The 19709-nt window shown below is 39.2% G+C and overlaps 1 long non-coding RNA gene across 3 annotated transcripts in view; it reads right to left on the reverse strand.

Moving 5' to 3' along the window:
* LOC108643027 overlaps positions 1–19709 on the reverse strand; it is a 121914-nt gene that overhangs the window by 83474 nt on the left and 18731 nt on the right. The window contains exons 2-3 of one of the 3 annotated variants that reach the window (XR_003916090.1): positions 17040–17171; positions 15825–16091 (exon numbers count right to left, since the gene is read on the reverse strand). This is a non-coding gene — a long non-coding RNA (uncharacterized LOC108643027). Of the gene's footprint in view, positions 1–15824; positions 16092–17039; positions 17280–19709 lie in introns of those variants that run through there. The other 2 variants (XR_003916093.1, XR_003916089.1) reach the window with 2 other exon arrangements.

Consider the following 19709-nt stretch of genomic DNA (forward strand, 5'->3'; position numbering starts at 1 on the left):
AGATACAGAATTCTATAGTTAAGATACAGATTCTGCTTTGCTCTTCTCTAGACAGTTATAGTCTTCATCTCTTGACATCAGAGGTTGCAGTTATTCATTAAAACAGTTGTTTATCTCCTAATTATATAGTAGTAAGAATTTTTTATAATTCCTCACCAAATATGTCTGCACACTGTGGACAATACTCAAGTTTGGCCTAAAAGATAATTTGAAATAGAAACCAAAACAGTTTGTATTACAGCCATGAAGTATTGGCTGATAACCTTATTGTGTAGGAATCTGAAGTTTAGATCCTTGCTCCATATCTTATAATTTTTTTTAATTTTATTATTTAAAAGACGTCCAAGATAAAAACATTTCTGTTGTACTACAAGACAGAATGAGATCCCAATGCAGAGAAACATAAATGCTACTACTTATTGTGCCATAAAAACTGGATTGGATTCCAGACACTATCTTCCATTAAATTAAAGCAATACAATTTTTCTCATTCACAAGTAGTCTGATTTTTTTCAGCCTACCTACCAATATATTTTTCAAACTCAGTGCCACTCAAGATCTTCAAACTTTTTTTCTTTCCTTTTAAATGAGGAAAAGCAATTACTCCCAGCTTGGCCAAGCACATGATTCTGTAAGCACCATTCCATGAGCACTGAAGACCATAAGAGACCTCACCACAGGTTCAGAACCTTAGAATTAACTTGTTGCTCGCTCTTTTCTGCATCTTCAATTTCATGCCTTGGAGAAGGATGTTGTGTTAGAGCTCTAATATTAAAGTTTGTTCCACTTAGTTTGGATATTATGGTTCTAGGAAAAGCACCATAAGTTTTGAGGGCTTAGGTGAGACCTCAGGTCTTTTAGTGGCCCTGAACACATGGATCCAGTGTTTCAGAACTGCACCTGCACTCATATTGCAGAAGTCCTCGTTGACAGGAAGAGACAAGTTTGCTTCAGAATCAAGTAAAGACATTGCTATTACCAACACAAATACATCATATTGAATACATACAAATGTGAGTGCACACCAGCATATTTTTATATGACTGTCTTCAAAAGCCTGGAAAGTGTTTTATATATTAAGTTTTCTAGTGGTTTTACTGCAACAAATCTACCTTGTATTAAGAAAGGATACACACAATTGCCCTTCTTCTAGATTAGACAGCACAATACTGGGAGAAACAAACTGAGCAACTTCCCATGATCTCGTTTATGAACTAACCATGGTTATAAGTTGATGTAACTAATCAAGTATTTGCTGCATTACTACTGATTTGCTCAAGTGTGAATAAGTTGAGAGTCCTGTCCATGTGCCTAGAAGACTGACACACACAAACACCCCAGGGACATGCAACAAAGTGAATTTAGAATTCCTTGTAGTGTTCAGCATCACATCTACAGAAGTAGACCCAGACTTGTTGCAAAGAAGCTGATCAACTCCTTTAACTATGGTTATCAAACCAGAGGCATATGAGTGACAGTGCAAAGTGATACAAACATTCAAAATGTCCAGACACTAAGCTGGCACCACTTGTTCCTTCCAGGAGATGGTAATCAATGCAAATCTATGCATTAGTTATGAGGTGTTTTAATTCCAATAATAAACATTCTGTGATTGATGAATTTTTCACAGCTGTTGTCTATATAGCTGTTTAATTAGACCCTGCTGGCAGAGGTTGTTAATTCTTCATGGAGTGGCCAGCTCCATTGCATTCCACTTTCTGCAAGGCAGGATGACAGTTGGTAGAGTGACTGGAGCGGCTGGTCAGGGGACCTGACACTTGGCAAAGGATCAACGCATTAGATGACAAGCCAAATTCCATCAGCCTCCTAAAAATACTAGCAGACTGACAAACAGAAAGCACTTTAATTGCTGGTGCTACTGTCTTTGATTTTCTGTTATTGATGGACATCAGAACTAACTGCACAGGAATGTTGACTTCATGTTACTGCTGTTCCCAGAGAACAGAGGAGCCAGACAACCATAAGTACCAGGAAGGAAACAAAATCAGCTGCCTTTAAAAAAAAAAAAACAAACAAAAAAAACCCACCAAAAACTACACACCTAAAAATCCACACACACACACACCTGCCAAAAGCTCTGGCATTTGCTTTAAGTACTTGAGCTCCTGAATCCACATGACTCTCTTGCTAGAATATTCCATCAGGGAAAGGGAATCCCTCTCTTAGGTATCATGTGACATATGCCTAACCAGGGCCTTAGAGGAGGAGATTCCCAAATGGGTACAAAACAGAGGAGCCCACACTACTCCCTCACTGAGGCACTTAAGACCTGACCCAAAGAATTACACCCAGAGGCCAGCAGGACACTTATTTTCATCCACTCTGTGCCTGCATCACAAGTGCCAATAGAACTGCCACTTGTGAACACACCTCCTGTACCACACATCCACCCCTTGAAAGCTGAGATTTCCAAACTTAGTCCACACAGGCCAACAAGTAGTTTTTAGATGCTGGCAAGCTCAGCAACATTCAATGGTCACTTACAGATGAAGGCAACTTATTAACAATGCCCTGAGCCAACTGGACATTTAGGATGCTGACCTAAACCATAGTTACAAAGCTTCCTATTATTAACCTTGATTTTGCTTTATAGAGACTGTTACTGACTCTACACTCTTCACAGTATCAAGAGGTTCAGAATTCTGTTGTTAAACTGGGTCCCTGAAATCAGCCAAAATTCTTATCACAAATAAAAGCCCCTATTGTATTCCAGCTGCAGGGAAAAGTTACCTTGCCAGTAGCATAATCTTTGATACTGAATGACATGTACAAGTTCATCTATGTGCAATTACAAGAGTGTCAAAAAGTTTATGAATAATTAAAGTATATCTGTTTAATACTAAGTAAATTTTAACTTTTAACTTCTGGATGTTTAAATCCCAATTTGACACTAAAAGTTTTTGACCTCAACTAACAAACACAATCTCAACTGCAAAATACATCCAAAAAACTTCTCCCAATAAAAAAAAAAAAAATCCCTTTTTCAATAGGAAGCTTTTCAACTCAATTAAAAATATTCGTGATTTCTTGCTTATGGTATCATGCCAATATATAGAAAAAATATCTGTTCAAAAGAACACTACTTTGGCATAAGAGACAAACATGAACATCTGACCAGTTGAAAAAATTTGAAATGTCAATGGTTCAGTAAAATCATATCTGAAGAATAAAGACATTTAAAAAAAAACTAAGCAGCTTAAACTTGGACAGCCTAGCAGAAAGGTTTGTTTGTAATTTGAGCCTCCATAAAACACATTCTCTGCTCCTCAATAGCTCAGCACTCTGATATGGAAAGGTTACCACAAGCCAGTGTGACATCCTGATTTTTTTTCTTCTCCATGATAATTTTCCTCATCAGGCTACTCATGTTTGTCACTTCAAGCCTCCCACACCCAGTCAGTGGGAAGTTGACTGTGTACCCTACTTCACACAAAATACCAGAACAACCCTCTCAGGTTACTGTTTTTTGCATGTGGTAAATGCTTCAATATAATGAACAAAATGAAATACTGACCTCACCAAGTTCTTATCCACCTAAGTAATTAGACATTTTGTCCAAGGAAGTGTCATAGTTCCATCATTTTAAAGGAAAGTAACTAATAAATGCAGATTATATGGTTTTCAGGAGGGGCTTAGATGTCTATCTCCTCCTCCTTGCTTCGTCCCTAAATCTAAAACAACAAGACAAAAAAAATAGGTTTTAATATTTGAGATTACTATTTTAAAGAAGGGGTTACAGCAAAAGGTCTTTTTGTTGCTTAGTGGTTCAGTAACCTAAAGACAGCTAAATAACTTCACTCATTGCTCAGTTTACTATTTGTTTCTAACAGAGTTGCAAAAGACAAAATTCACACATAGGAAGAAAAATCACAAAAGAGCCTGGCAAAACCTGCAGAAACCAACAGTGCCAAGTCTTACACCATACTATTCAGCAGCTCTGCTGGATGCCTTGCTTGCAGCAATTAAAATTTTGCAAGCAGCAACATGAGCTTACCTTATAATTTGTCATAATACTTTTCTAAAAGGCAAATGATCAAGTTCACAAGCTTAAGAGAGCTGTTTCCTACAGTTGTGTTACCTGGTGAACACTTCACTAAACTTAGGAGAAAGCTGAGAAGAAAGACAATTTTATAACTAAAGAGAAGATGGAAAAGTTTTCCCTGCTTTTAGCTACAGTAGGATCCTTGAACAACACCATTTAGCATTTCATACCTGAGAATGAACTGTACATACACATGAAAGCAGAGGCTGACCCTGCAAACCATGATTCCAGAAGTTTAGCACCTGCTCAGTGTAGTATGTGCATACTGCATGTTTATATTTATCTCAGCAGCTGAGAAAAGAAGGAATAGAGGAGAGAAAAAGAAAAAAAGAATAAAACCACACAAAAGTAAAATGAAGGAGATCATTTGTTTGCTGGGAGTTGACCCCAAACAGGCAGCAGAATCCAGTTTCCTTGGTCACCAGATATCCATTACAATATCAAGCATAACAAAGGAGACCTATGAGTTGTGTTGTACATGCCTCACAATTTTTCCATTAAGATCCCAGGCTACTTGGAGTTCATTCTCATGGTTCCCATATTGTCCTATACATTATTTAATACACACCAGTATTTTCAGAGCACAGAGCTGTACTTCACTGTTTTGCACTTTCTCCTATATAAACTAAGAGATATATCTCCTGGTTTCCTTGAATGAGGTAGTAGACAGTACACCATTATTAAATTGAGTCTTAATATCAAAGAAATCACAACTTAAAATACTAACTCTATTGCTCTACACCTCTTCCATAAACGCAGATTTTTGAAACTCCCACAATAAAATATGGGGTGATGATTATTCAGTAGATTTTGAAACAAGGATCTCCCATATATCTACTGTTGTCTTTTAAACCTACATACAGATCACCTGTCCAGGAACAATTGTTTTTACTGGAACACCAAATTTTCTGCATAAATGGGTGGATGTAAAGCTTTTCTAGTAATCTTTGCTGTACAAGTGTGTCTTGATGTCTTATATTTTCCTAGCTAAAGCAGCACGAGTTATCAATAGTGCAAGCTCTCGAACAAGCAACAGCCCTGCTCCCCAGAGATCAAGATATGCAGTGTGCCACCAGCTCCAGGAGGACCAGCACCTTCCCACACCTCCTCCTTGCTCCTCTTGCCATGCCCCTCACCTTCCCTGGGCTGGAGCAGCAGTGACATCATCTTTCCCATGATAGGACTTCTCGTGCCACTCAGGGCCATTTTGTCACCCTGCTCCCTAACATAAGCCAGAATCATGTTACTTGCCATGTAGTGTTCAAACACACATCATTCCTCATATCTCTTTATTTTATACCCTCACTGCTCACCTAAGCCAAAGCTATTGACAACGCAAAACAAGGGGAAAAAAAAGTCCAAGTCTGCAATGCAACATCACAGAATGGATACGTGCTGATATCAGCTTCACAGATGAGGAGAGGGATAATACATGCAGAAATCACTCTCTGTTCTTGGTATGTTATGTCTATCAAGACAAATTAAAGATCACAACAGTTTAATTTTTAATGCGGTCAGGCCCTTCCCTACCTAGTTGCTTTGTCTCCATTGAAATGTGAAATTTGTCCTCACAAAGCACAAGATTAGAGCATTGCATAAAATTTGCAGAGAAAACTTCAGGAAAGAAAAAAAGAAGAACAAAAAAATAATATAACAAAACAAACAAAAAAAAAAATAGATAGAAAAAGCCACCATTCTCACATGCCTCCTGCAACATGCCAGGGACCAGAAGTAGAAATTTTAAAAAATCTTCATACTGTAACCACTGGAAAGGGGAGCTGCATCCAGCTTTGATGCTCTGACCTGATCTTTTTCTTCATTCCTCATTTCTGCCAGAAGTATCCAGCTTTTGCTGTTTCCCAAAACAATTCAGCATATCTGTTAGTCAGGCTCAGATAACAGAAGATGTTCATCCATCCCAGAGTCCAGGCAGCCATGTTTTCAGAAGAAACCCCATGGGACTCAGTACAGCTGCTCCCTCAAAAAGTACCCTTCTGTTTTCAGTTTCCTTCTCTCTTTCAGTCAGACAGGAAATATCTAATAACAATCCCAAATTCGGAAGTCCCAAAGGAATGTAAAACAGCCTCTAAGGCAAATTTATCAGGAATCTCAGTTAAACACCCAGAGATCCAGAAACACGCTAATAACATTTGTGAGGAAAAGAATTTCTGATTTTGAGATAGATCTTTGCACTAGCACAAAATTTAGAAAAAAACTTAATGAAAACAACCACTTTGCAAAATACCAGACGACAAAAATTCAAGGCCAAAACAGAAGCATGAGAGATCAAAGCACATCAAGACAGGATGCGAAATCACAATTAATATTTTTAACACCTTGAGACAGACTCTAAACTTCCACGCTGGACAGAAGGTGAGAGAAATTCTTTCCTATTGCACTTGTGAAAGACTCCATAGATTTCAAGCAACTCACACACGCACAGTGCAGCCCTGACTGCACAGCGAGCCAAGAACCTTCTCCCGTTACTATAATACATTGGCTATCACTCCCTTGCCTATCACAGAACTTTGGTGCTCTGACAAGCAGTGCTTAAAACCCACAGATAACCAGCTTGTCCCTGGATGCTCCCCTTTATATTCTCAAAGTTTAAAAGAACCCTCTCTTCACATGGACTTTAAGTCACTGAGATTTGTGACAAAATCACCAGTGCACATGTGTAAAGAAAGGCAATAGCAAAGGGACTATCAGCATATAAATCTCAGTTCCTTTTGGTTCTATGGAGTTGCTACAGACTTAAAACAGTGCAAGAGAAAACAGAATTGCCTACTCTAGAATAATTATTAAGCTAAAGTGGCCATTCCTATTAGTCTCTATTTTGTTTGGAATAAAGCAGTAATATTATTTTGAAGTATTTCTATACACAACTGTTCTTTGCATAGCCAAAATATTATTTTCCTCTGAGAAACCACCATTATAATTTTTGTTTAATTGAAGTTTTAATATTCATGGCTTCTAACATTGCCTAAAAAGTTACCTAACACACAAAACAAAAAGAAAAGCTGCTGGATTTCCTTGATGGAATACAGAAGCATTCTAATGAAAAAATGATGATTACGGCATCTAAAGGTGTCATGGTAAAAAGGGAAAAAAAGGAACTTAAAAACAAAATCAGAAAAAAAAAAAAGAAAAAAGAAAAAAATCAACAATTACTTCTCACAATTCTCTGTTATAACAGAACCTCAGTTCTAACCACTACCAGGTGGGCATTACATGTTGCACCAACTGGCAAAGTTGACACCCAAACATTCACCATGTTACAAAAAAATATTAACATACTGGCTTTCGTGTACTTATAAGACTTCCAAAAAATGCTACTCTCTCCTGGAAGGAAGTGATAACTCAAAATGAATTTATATTTGTGGGGTTTATTTAATAGAAATAGTTTATGGATATTTATTAATATAAAAAGGAGAAATAAGCAATTACAGCATTTACATAAATTCATATGCCCACAGGTATGTATACAGGTGCTTTTTTAGTATCTTTTTTTTATCACTTCCCTCCACCAGCCCCCTCTTATTATATCTGGTCACAAGAGTTTAGTCAATACTGTATGCTTCCACCCATGCCACATAAGATACCAAGGCCACCAGCCAAATTCCACTCTCAGTTACATGGATTCAACCTTTAACGTCAGAAGATTTGCACCAGTGTAAACCAATAATAGATTTTGGCTGCCCTTATAGACCTGATCTTGGCAGGTGGATGGAACAGGATTCGAAAGTTGTATTTATTTACCTCAGGAAACTGGAATTCACATCCAGCTTAAAGGAGATTTGAAAGAAGTTTTATGGTCCAAAAAGCTAATCTCTAACGGAATTCCCCACAGCATAAAATCACTATAAAGAAGAGTCTTGCACAATTCATTTTTATGTGCTTAATCCCTGCTTAGAGGAGGTCTGGGAACAAACGAGCAGGATACTGCAGTGCAGAGGTAAGGTGCAATTGTAGCAAAGGCACTGGGGCAGGACTTGGGGCCAGCGCTACTTATTGTCAGGCTGCCTGCTCGTGGAGAGTTGCCATTCCCCTGTGGCTTCTGAGAGCGCTGAATTACAGATACAAGGGCTGGGAAAGGGAAGGGAGGTAAAAATAAAGTGCCCTTTGAGACTTTTTAATAAGCCTGACAAAGAAATCGCGCAACTTGGGAAGTAAGTAAATCACTTCTGAGCTGAAAAGCTTGTTATTTATGCAATATAGACAGCTATTTCAAAATTGCCAGGGAAGTCATTAGGAATACAGTTTTTAATTCAGTAACAAATGCAATATATGATGTATATAAATAAAATGTATAAAATTGGAGTGAAGACATTTTCAGTATCAACACACCATTAAATTGCAAGTAACAGACAAGCTCTACATTATCACTAGAAGGTGGGCTGCTTCTTCAAATTAGTACCCCTGGGAAAGAAAATAACACATATTCAAAAAAGAAGCTGCTAACCAGTACACCCTAATGGGCTTAAGATCAACCAAGGTAGGATCACTGCGGTGAGGCAGAGTTATGGCATTAGCAGAAACATAACATTACTTCACCAAAACAGATATTTAACACTTGGTAGCCAGGGCTCCCTGTGAAAAATGGCCATGTTAGGCAGAAATAAAAATAAGCCTATGTTTTGGAGTACAAGCAGCAGAGCAGAGGAAGACAGCTGTAGGACAGCACCACAGAAAATGTGGCTAAGAGGAATGTGTGACATTAACGAGCACTTCAGAGCTTTGCTTTGAGTTGCGATTGGCAAGCACACTGTGCTTACAAAAGTTTAGAGTCTGGACTCACTTAAATAAAAAGCTAATTAGTAGTACTTGGGTGGTGACTGTCACCCAGTAAGAAGTGATGCATTGAAATTCAATGTTTAGGTCAAGAGATTCATGTGGATTATGCGGAGTCAATTCTATTGAGAAGGATGGTGTGAAGTTGTTTAAATGAGCTTCTCTGAGACTCCTCCTTCACACTGCGGGTAAAATGTGGAGGCAGGTTTGCCTGGCAAGGTTTTGTACCACGTGAAAGTCATTTAGCTTCTCAGCATCAGGGAACCTTGGTGCAATAAGTCTTCAACTTCTTTCAACAAGTGATCACAATGGAGCTTTTGAATTTATTTCCATAATATTTAGGAAACGCCTGTAGCTTCAAAGCCACATAACTTACTAGACCCAGGCAAACAAGAACACTTGACAGCAGAGCCAAGCCAAAGAGCTTAGCTGGGATCAACAAGCTGTTAGAGCTGACTATACACATTTGAAAAAAAATATTACATAAAGTGATATGTATCTAAGGTCACTATGGGAGCCAGGAAGCAGTGCCAAGACATTCTTGCAGGCTTCTCCCTCCCTTGGCTTGCCCTCATTCACGGACAGGGAGCCAAGCCCGGGCCAGGGCTCAGTGAAAGCTTTCACTGACTTACCCACCTCTGATGGCTATCAGGTCATGTTGCAGAGTCACTTATATTTAGATGAACAGGTGGGGAGCCCCTTCCAAATTTAATCAAGTTAACACTTTATATTTCTTCATGGTTTTCATAATTCTAGTTAGCTTACTGTTGCAAACTAGGGATGGGCTACTCCAGCCTGTTAGAAGTTACAAATGCTTTTTCTCTACAAACAGTAACATTTTTCTTCTCTTTACACGGACAAGTTTCAATGCCCAAATTTGAAAGCACTTGGCTTTTGTAAGATCCCACGTGAAGATTTAACAGTGAAAAATGCCTCAAACTCATGTTAAAATTGATCTTAGACAGAGGAGATAAAAGTTTAGCATTATTTCTGTATACAGACCTATGTCTTAATGCCATAACAGACGTTGCTATTTTCCCACTTCCTACTGGGAATTCAATGGAATCACAAAAGTTCATAGAATTATAGAACGGTTTGGGTTGGACGGGACCTCAAAAGATCACCTTGTTCCAACCCCTTGCCATGGGCAGGTACACCTTTCACTAGACTAAGGTGCTCAAAGCCCCATCCAACCTGATCTTGAACACTTCCAGGGATGGAACACCCACAACTTCTGTGGGCAACCTGCTCCAGTGCATCACCACCCTCACAGTAAAGGATTTCCTTCCTAATATCAAATCTAAATCTACCCTCTGTCAGTTTAAGCCGATTATCCCTTGTCCTGTCACTACATGCCCATATGAAATGTCCCTGTCAGCTTTCTTGGAAGATCCTTTAGATCCTGGAAGGTTCTCCAAGGTCACCCCAGAGCCTCATTTTCTCCAGGCTGAACAACTTCAGCTCTCCCAGCCTTTCGTAGAATAGGTGCTGCAGCCTTATGAGCATCTTCCTGACCCTCCCCTGGTCTCACTCCAACAGGTCTCCATCCTTATGTTGGGGACCCTAGAGCAGGATGCAGCACTCTGGGTGGGGTCTCACAAGAGCAGAGTAGAGGGGAAGAATCACCCACCTCAATCTGCTGGCTACATCGCTTTTGATGAAGCCCAGGATGCTGTGGGCTTTCTGGGCTGCAAGCACACATTGCCAGGTCATCTTGACCTTCCCATCAATCAACAGCCTTAAGTTCTTCTGCTCGGGGCTGCTCTCAGTCCATGCTCCACCCAGACTCTATTTGTGCTTGGGACTGTCCCAGCCCAGGTGCAGGGCTTGGCACTTGACTGTGTCTCAAGGTCCCACTGGATGGCATCCCTTCCCTCCAGTCTGTTGACCCCTAGAGACTTGTGCTCAATCTCTAGAAACTTAGAGACACCATGTCCTGCATAAGAGGTCCCAACAAAGCCTAGGGAGCCATCATTGGCCTCCCAGCCCCCTGTATCTGGAGATATGCCCTGGAGACTTCTGTTCATAGCACGTGAAGAATTAGAGCAACGTTCCTCAACATATCATGTCACTGGGCTGGCAGAGGCCCAGGACTCTCCACTCCCAGGCTGCCAGCATGACACCTTTCACTAGCAGAGCACCCCTGACCCACACATCTTTCTCAGACGTCCAGAGCCAGACAGCATAGCCAGAGAGGTGACAGAAACACTCACCTCACCTGAGTGCATGACAACACACCCACTGGCCAGCTCTGCTTGGCAACATAGTTCAGTCCTGGTTTCTGTTAGTGCAGTCCAACACTGGGGGTAAATATTTACCTCATCCTAATTATTGGAAAAGATAAATGGAGAGAAAAATGAAGGTAGACGAGCCTTTTCATGTTAAACCAGCTGGACATCCTACTCCCTCTGGCACACCAGTTATTTCTTTGTTTCTACTTCTACAGAAAGCAGAACTAGCTTTCTGGTCTCAGGGATTTTTTTTATACTGACCCCATCTCAGGTTCATTGCAGTAAGTCAGTTACAAGGGTATCAAAGGTGTATATGCCCCGTGGGAACTCCAAAGTCTAACTGATGACTACTAACATTTCCCCTCTGCGTTTGAAAATCTAAGAGATATGATCATCCTGAAGTGTTGATGGAAAACCGCAGGTGACAGTCTCCATTTTCACTCACGTTTTATGATAATTTAAAATAACATAGTGGTAGTAAATGTGTTCACGAAATGACATGATGAGGGGGCAACTCGTCCCATTGCCCTGATGACAGGTAGGGTTAATGTCAGCAATGTGAAGGATAATTTATCTTCTCTGTCAGTGCAGCTGCTTCACATAATTTTATCCTAATAGTGAATATCACATATCTTTGCCAAGTTAATTTAAAGGAGTAGAAACAGAACACTGCATTCAGATATAGTTTACTGTGATCACTTCTATTCTCAGTGTAATGAATTCTCTAAATTCGTGAATTTATAAGCTTTCTGGTGCAGTTTTATTCCTATGAACGTCTGAATAAAGTTGGTAAATTTATTGTCTACTGACAGGAGCCTCCTCTGGGCATTCTAATAAAAGATGTGGCCTTTGGAAATCAGGATAAAGAATCTAAGTTTTTGTTTGAAGTCTTTGCACATATTTTTAAAGCAACACCCACATGGCATTCAGCTTGTTCATACACATTGAGACAAGCCCTTTGGAAATCTACTCTTGCTGGAATAAGGAGATGGACAGTAATGGAGCCAGTGACACTGACTTTCTAGCATGAGAAAGAACAACCTCTAACTGCTCCCACCATCCGGATAGAACCTTTCCCCTACAGGCAGAAAGTTGCTCCTTTATAAACAGCTCCATGAGAGGTCAAGGTGACTCATCCTTCTTTTTGTCTCACAGGTATTTATTGCTTAAGAGAAAGTTGTTACAGAAAAGGTAGAGTCCTTGGAAAGAGCCTCTGAGATGCAAAGTTGATAGACCATCCCCAGAGAAGCTGCAGGATCCCTGATGACTGCTGCTGTTTTGCAGAAAGGTACATACTGAGGATCCCAATCCCCATGTTCTCTGGGCCATCCACAGAGCTGATTGCATTTCACTCAGCAGAAACATATTTGTTTTTTGTTGTATAATTTTGCAAAGTCCTGTGGCTAAAGTAAAAGAAAAAAAAAAAAAGAGAGATAAAAATAAACCTTTAGGAATGCAGAGTACAAAAAAGTTTAGAAAGATCCAGAGGTGAGGGAATGAAAGGGAGCAGAAGCTAATGGGGATTTAACCTCTGTAGCTCCAATAGTTCTGCCACAGAACTGCAGAAGTAGATGAGAAAGCAAGAAATTCAAACCAAGGGTTCAGAAATAGAGCAACATGGAAAAAGGCACCAAATGCAAATCTATCACCCACTGGGTGGCCTGGATCCAACTTCATGGAAAGTGGCAATCAATCAGCTTTTGACAGTGGTGTTTAATGTTACTTAGCTAAGTGGCAGATTCATAAGCAAAACTGGCTTACTGAGAAAGCGACAAACTCAAACTTTGAAGACATTAATTAGGAACAAATCTGAGAAGCGTTTTCAGGGGAGGTCATGTTCAAAGTTGCAGCGTTGGGCATTGCTCCTGCAGGATTTAACACTGAGCCCACGAGGAATGGTGCAGACTTTAACAAGTTTTTCCATGGGTCTGTACAGGTGCTGATGGGTCCAGGTCCCAGTGCAGACGTGAAACTGTGCTCCCAGTGTGAGATTACTTCAACAGCTGAATATAAGCATAGTCAAAATGCTTGACAATTTTGCAAAGTTACTTTGCCAAAACATGAAATTTTCACAACCAAAGAGCACAAGATTAGCTAGCACCAGGATGTAGAAGTGGCCTGACTAGCTCTATAGTTTCACAAGTAGTTTAACGTGCAGAAACGGAGTAAAAAAAAAAAAGATTAAAAAATAAAAGTATATGCAGGTATATGTCTCCTGTTACTGAGTGGGAGGTAATGCAAACAGGAAGTTTGAACTGATGGAGAGAACTGCCAGATATACAAGGGAGACCAATTAAATGCTTGTAGTAAGGCTACTGCAAAATGCCAGACTCAGGAAACTGAGGAAGTTCTTAAGGAAATACCTGGGCATGTCATTTGGCCTTTTAGAAGCAATTCACAACAGTAAAACCTGTTAAATATATCCAAGGGTGTGTTAAGATGACAGACTTTTTCCCCTCAACTTCCCAGAACCTTTTAAAAATTCAGATTTCATCTAGCAAGTATCTGCTACAGCTAATATTCCCAGGTATTGCCAGAGCTAATCTACTTTTTTTTTTTTAACACACCTACTAGGGAATCCATTTTTATTCTTCATCAGAGGCCATGTTTTAATGATTTTCTGGTCTGGAAGGTAGTCTTTGCATAGAAAAATCCCATTCTTCTACCTAGACAAGCACCCTGATCATTTCTACAACAAATAAACTCAAGCAAACCTGTGTTTTAGAGCAATGTCATGTTCTGGGTTGGAAGAAGGGTCTCCTATACTCTACTGGTATCTGTAGATACAGGATTCTGAGACAGCCACATGTGAATGACTTTGACTTATCTGAGGCAAACATCACCAGACCCTCACACAGCTGGGGACATGAGCTAGTGTAAGACTACACCAAGGAACAGGAGATATGAGAGGGGCATAAATATGAGTGAGTGATATAGGTTCTTTTGCTCAAATCTCATGGCCAGTTTTCACCTAGACTGAGGTGTACCTATTTTTTGCTATATACAGAGTAACCAGGAGAACACTCAGACCAAGAGATACTTGGGAATTATGAAGCTAGAGCTATTACATAAACACAGTAGCCATTATCCCTTTAAATATGATGAAATCTCATTTTTGATGGCTACAAGTTTATTAGGTGAGAAGATGCTTCTTCTGCAGGCATATTGTTCTACACTCATGTTCACTCAGAATCATTGGGCATTTCTAAAATCAGACTCTACTCAGAAACATGCTGGTACTCAGTTGGATATTGCTAATATTTAGATGGCTCCCTCCACAACAGTATTATAGCACCTGGCAAACATTAATCACAGCACCCTGTGTAACTGTAAACACATTGTAGCTAAGGAAAGGGAGCAGAAGCAGCCCTCATCCAAACAGGAAATTCACACTGGAGAGGTAAATTCATCCAGGGTATCTCAGATCTTCAGCTAGTTCTTAAACAATAGATTATACACCTCCTAAGCTCTTGTGTAAACCACGATATTTTTCAATATTGCTGAAAGTAATTTCTTTGTGAACTTCACATGCAACAAGAATATATTGCAATGCTTTCATATGTAGAGCAAACATCAGGCTTTCAGAGAAAAACATGCAAAGTGAAAATTATTTTCTCAAAACAAAGTATGACACATTAGGAATTCTCCTGAACAATGACAATATGCCACTGCTTCTCTCCCAGAAAACACCACTTAAGTGAAATAAGAGGAAAAAAGTGTCTGACTATCAAAAACCAGAAGTCAAATGTTTCTGTCAGAAGCCATCAGAACTGAAACGTTATAGAAATTCTGTTGATCAACAAAACAGGATGTTGATCAAGCAGATTTGCTTCTCAATTTAATATTGATAGAATACTTTTATCCCACACACACACAAAAAAAAGGCGTCTACTTTCATAACTGGCAGCTTTTGGCCTGTACATCAGAGTAGTAAAGAGATGGCTACCTCTCAAAGTCACTACAGAAGGTAGCAATATCTGCAGCATTTGAGATTTAGTTTTATCCACAGCAAAAACCAAGGACAGTACACGTATGAAGCAAGTGGTGATAGTCAGGAATTAAGAAACTAAATACAGTTCACAAAGTAGTCTAAAAAAAATAGAGACAAAGCAAGAAATAAAAGCAATATGAATGAGGAAGTGAAGGTAGTGCACAAAGCAGTCTGCGATCTCACAGGGGAAATACATTTGGCCAGACTTGCTGGAACGCACACAGGGTAACATCATTACTTGAAAACTGCATATGAGCTACCAGTGTCACCCTTGTAAAAGAGAAGCTGCTAAAAAATGAGAATTGCAGCTGAATCAAATGCAGCCATACTATAAACACTGCATTTTAGCAAAGCCAGACATAGATGTGTCTGGAGACTCAAAGGAAAAATTAATCTAGTAAACAGCAGAGACAAAAATTTCAAGTATTTGTTACGTTATTCCTTTGTTAGTAAGGACTCTAGACCAAACAAAACCCAGTATCACAAAGACAGCTTTAGAAAGATATACCTGACACAGACAGAACAGAATTCACCATAAATCTATGACAACCAGGTAAAATCTTGAGGTCACTGATATATAGCCATTTCTTTCTGCTGCTTGTGATAAAGGAAAAAGAAACTTTTTTACTGAGTTTGTACTTCAGGTTTTCTACACCTGCTTTCCTACACAGGCAACAGAAGGAAAAGTTCCCAGTCTTTCCCTGTTCTACCCAAATCAGAAAATATTACAGATATAGTTCCCTCTTACCTTTTGAACTTCAGTTTGAACCTGTTTGACATTGATATTTCCAACCACAGACTGTTTTCTGGTCTTTATGGAAGGTCACAAATAATCTTCAGTCTCACTGCTCACACAGAAAACATCTTCAAGAAGTGAAGACTGCTGCCTGTAGGGAGTCTAGGATGGGCTCTTTCCATTGTTTTGCTCAAAAGGCTGCTGGGTCACCAAGGCAGAAAATGTGGTTCTGCTCCATCTTCCAGAAAAGAATTCCCAGCACACAGAAATAATTTAAGACTATTTCAGAGCACAAAGAAGAAAATTCTGATTTACTAGAGATGTCTACACCTGCAACTAACCTTATTCTGTTAAGGTAAAAATCTATGTGCCTAATTTAAGCCTTTGATATAAAGGCTTTATAAATCCATAGCAAGTCCAAGAGGGGAAAAAATATCAGGATATACACTCATTGTAATTAATAAAACCAGATTTTACCATTTCAAAATGCATTCTCTCAGATGCATCACATTTGCTTTAACATTCCTGTAGGAATGCTAAGAGACTAGTTGTTATGGGCTTTTAAAGCTAATATCATATTAGTTTTAGTTGATGAATAATATGAACTGACAGACTGCACACAAGATGTCGATAAGCAAAATGAATATTTAGAGAGAAAAGGTATCTGAACTTTGTAATGTGGCCTCAGGAGTTACATACCAAAGCTTACATATTCATGAAAATAATTATTGCACGAGGCAAAAAAAAAAAAATCACCTTAACAGCACAATTCAAAGGAGATATGCTAATAAGTTTGCTGTGATAGACAGGGGATAACTATGGTCTTAGTTAGAAGTCATGTTTTCCTTTCCATCCTTTTAATAATATGTTTAAACTCTAAGATCCTGTGACAAAAAATGCTACTTCTCCACAGAAGGAGCACAATCATCACAAGCTGCCTAAAAGCAGAGAGAAAGGATCCCACCATTTCAGAGTTTCTTTTCAGTGCCCAGTTAATAGTGTACTCTGGGTGCCCATTAGAATATTCTGTGGTACTGGAGTGGAAGCCTTAGGTGCCCAGTAGGGATTGAAGTCACTGTCAATTCATATCACCTACTGGATGGTCATCAACTTGCAGAAAGTAGTACTTATTCTCAAAGCAATTACATTAGAGCAGATGAAAGACTGGATACTCCCTTTAGAAATCAGAGAGATATTTTTAGTTCAATCATACAGCAAAATCAGTACCTCAGGTAAAGGGTGGATTTGCAAATCACAAGGTTTTGGCTGTGGTTCAGATCATCTCCCTTATTCAGCAACAGATTTATTCCTGAGGTTAACCTTTAGTATGCTCAACATGCTTCACTGAATAGCACAGACCTGCACAAGTGATAGAAAAAGTAAGTGTAAGTATGAAACAAAGAGAAGCATTGCTACTGCATGGATTGCTTTCAAATTCCTCACTTAGTATGACATTTTAAATCAAAGTTCCCTGAATCACCTGTGAAGCTATCCAGGCAAATTCTGAAGTTAATTCATTGGAGGAAGGGGTCTCAGACATATGAGAGTACAAAATTTTCCATGCATGCTCATACATTCACATATAAATAAATGCAATCAGGCATTAGAAACAGTTGGGAACATTCTTCAGGAAGGCAGAGAAATGCCACAAGTTCGATGCATCAAAGGAGAACTACAAGAATAATAGAGCTGACCATTTCAGTCCTCTCAACTATAGTATTTTCCACAAATGTCTGGTAAGCTTTTTACTCCTTTTGTAATGGGATGTTGACAAATGAGTATATTATTCCCTGCAATAAGATGCGATGCATTAAGTCTTTGAAAGAACCTCCTATAATCGTTTAAAAAACCATGGAATAAAAATTTTATTTAGACTCCTTTATAGACAACAAAACCTATCCAGCTCCAATAACCTCTCCTTTCTGCACCACTCATACAATATGAACAGATTCCAGTGCTACACAGTTTTCCATTCAGAACCACCCGTTAAAGTAGCAGTTACACTTCCTCCCTCGAACTCTGTTTTCATAATATTTGTGTGCCAGGTGACTGTAAAATTGTGAAACTGAATCAGGAATAGTGTAAAGAAGCACCAGTACTTCCATGTATTGGAAGCCACTAAGGTGCAATAAAGCTTTTTTAAATAAAACCTCTAAATTTAAGTGCTGATCTGAAGCATATCTTAAGACTCATCCTGCAGATCTTGTAAGATGAAACATTGCAGAGTTCTAGGTAGCTGCAGGCAGGCCAAAACAAAAGCTCTGCCCATCTTGCAAACTGACTGAATATGTTAGCATATGTTCAGCACTAGGCTAAGATAATCTCCACGATCTATTAGGCAGTTTGCCTCATCCTTCTAAGCTTGTACCATGATAATTCAAGCCTGAATCTCCTTCCAAATGACCATATAAAAGGTACTACTCAGTTTAAACTGGAGTTCAACTGTAAGAAGATAGTAGGATTAAGCTATATGGTCCAGACTCCTAACAGCAATTTAATGGCTAATTCCCCTTAGAGTTGTAAACATAGTACTCAAAAATGCACTTACAAATTATTCACCTCTCACACACATGGCTGGAAAATATGTGAAAAACGTTTTCCTTGCAGGAAAACTAACACTTCTATTTCCAGTAGGACCAGATACAGCACAGAAAAACAGGAATATTGTAGCTGCTTTGCACTTCTTCATTTCAGAGTAGCACAAACTCTCTTACAGACAAACCCATTATTATTTAAGTCAGATCCAAATCTGGACCCAAAAACTAAGTGGTACCTAACAGGTGAGTTTCCAGGGTCATCTTCTTGCAATCCAGTCTTTTTACATCAGGTAAAATATGACTACAAATCTTTTGGATGCCAGCCAAAACTCTAGAATTCAGCCAGCATTGTTGGCTGTTGAATGGTTTTAAAAGTGGGTTAAGTTGCCATTGTCCCTTTAGCTCAATAGTCTTTAAAGAAGTGTCACTACTAAAAACAAAATTTCATTAGCAACAAAACAATCAGACTTGGACATCAGATGTTTAGCTTACATGTAGCATAGATGGAGGTGGAAGATGTGAAATAGGGAACTATGTATAGGAAATGAGGTGATTTCCTCTATCTTCTCTCTGGCTTTCGCATCTGAGAGATGCCCTGAGTATTTGAGATGAATATTGTAGCAATTGGGAAGGACTCCTGTTATTAAGTTAAAGGGTAATATTGCCTTTACTGTGTCTTTTAAACCTGTAATCTTTTACTTCCACTTGTAATACAGTACTTCAGTCTCAATAGAAACATCTTCCCTTTGTTGGAGCGCTGGGTACCTGAGGGAAGGGCTGAAAATTAGCATGTTGGGAATAAACAGCCCCCATTGAGGCAGCAGATAGAGATTTTTCTGAATGCAGAATGTAGAGACTGGACAATGTTCTGTTGATCCATAGGGTGTCCCAGGGGACAATGGCACCAGCTGGGAGATTGTGGGCAGCCATTCCCCCAGGCAGGGACAACAGAGTGTTTTCCCTCTTGAAAGAAATGAGTACAAGAGTCAACCCACAGTTCCAGACAAACCCTGATGTATCAAAAGCATTTTTATAGATTAGTAGGAGGTGTCTGAGCTGTAGCTCCTAGTTCATCTCCCCTATGGAGCAAGCTCTATATTCCACAATACAATGGTGATTTAGAGTGAATTGAGTTAGCTGTTTTCAATTAGCAGATTAATGATCACTTTATATCAGCAGAGAAACTGGGGGGATGTAGCAGCATCTCTTGCTGATTTAAAAACCTGTTTAACACGTGAAACATTTAAGTTTATATTCACATAGAAGGAATTCAAGCTTGAGTTATATTCAGTTTCTATACCTGAGCTGGAGTGAGCTATGGAAATGTCATGCCTGCCCCAGATCTGCTTCTGCACACAAA

This window comes from Manacus vitellinus, unplaced genomic scaffold (assembly GCF_001715985.3).
Source record: "Manacus vitellinus isolate BGI_N305 unplaced genomic scaffold, ASM171598v3 scaffold_49_pilon, whole genome shotgun sequence".
Classification (NCBI taxonomy): domain Eukaryota; kingdom Metazoa; phylum Chordata; class Aves; order Passeriformes; family Pipridae; genus Manacus; species Manacus vitellinus.